Here is a 1,454-nt window from a genome sequence, read left to right on the forward strand (position 1 = left end):
TTCTCCTCATAGAGCCCAGCCTCTCGGATAATCTGCTCTGCATACAGCTTGAAAAGGTATGGAGATAGGACACATCCCTTCCCAATTTTGAACCATGTGGTGTTACCCTGCTCTGTTCTGACGACTGCCTCTTGTTCCGATTAAAGGTTTCGCGTTAGCACGATTAAATGTTCTGGGATTCCCATTCTTCTCAGAGTGAGCCACAGTTTGTTATGATCCACACAGTCAAACACCTTTGCATAATCAATGAAACACAGATATATATTCTTCAGGTATTCCGTGCTTTCAGCTAAGATCCATCTAAAATCAGCTACAATATCCCTAGTACCACGACCCCTTCTAAACCCAGGATTGACTTCCAGCGTGGAAAAAAAAAATCAGCAGTTGATGTGTTCGGAATCACAGAAGCAAACAAAGCTTCAGATACAAAAGGTCAGATCACAAGGGAAGAGAAATTCTGAAGGGATTTTGTAGAAGTGAATGGGTATCCTGATGGTGGGTGGAACTGGGAAATAACTGGGTCAAGTCACTAGTCTAAGGGCAGTGACACTCCACAATGAGGGGTTTATCTTTCATGCTCCACATATTGCTTTTCTGTCAGATAATCCTCTAAATATAAACATTCAGATTAAGACAGACTAGGAAGAAGGATTGTCCATCCACTTCTGAAATAGCAGGCCTCTGAAAGCCCTATGTACAACAGAACACACGTAGGCTAACAGAAAGGACAACCTAGGTAGAACTTTCAAGTATGGAAATACAAAGGAAGAGGAACACTTGTAAACAGACACTAGTGACTGGAACATGGAATGTGAGAACCATGAATGTAGGAAAATTAGAAATTATTGAGAAAGAAATGGAACGCATAAATAGTGACATACTAGGCACTGGAGAGATGACATGGACTGGCATGGGGCATTTTGAGTCAGATGATCATATGATATATTAGTCCAGAGATGAAAAGGTCAGGAAAAATGGGGTTGCTTTCATAGTTAAAAAAGTAATTTCTATATCCATCTTGAAGTACAACATTGTGAGTGACAGGATTATATCCATATGCTTACAAGGATGTCTAGTGAATACCACTATATCATTCAGATATATGCACCAACAACCAGAGCCAAAGAAGAAGAAATAGATGATTTCTACCAACTTTTACAGTGGGAGATCGATTGAACATGCAATCAAGATGCATTGATAATAATGGGTGATTGGAACACAAAAGTTGGGAACAGAGAAGAAGAATCAGTAGTTGGAAAACATGGACTGAGTGACAGAAATGAAGCTGGAGATAGAATGATTGAATTTTGTACAGTCAATGACTTATTCATTGCAAATATGTTTTATAAAAACATAAATGCAGGTTATACACATTGATTTCACCTGATGGTATGCATAGGAATCAGATCGATTACATCTGGAGAAAAAAACGCTGGAGAAGCTCAATATCAGCT

Source organism: Elephantulus edwardii, unplaced genomic scaffold (assembly GCF_000299155.1).
Source record: "Elephantulus edwardii isolate Elephantulus edwardi_28Jun2011 unplaced genomic scaffold, EleEdw1.0 scaffold00018, whole genome shotgun sequence".
Lineage (NCBI taxonomy): Eukaryota > Metazoa > Chordata > Mammalia > Macroscelidea > Macroscelididae > Elephantulus > Elephantulus edwardii.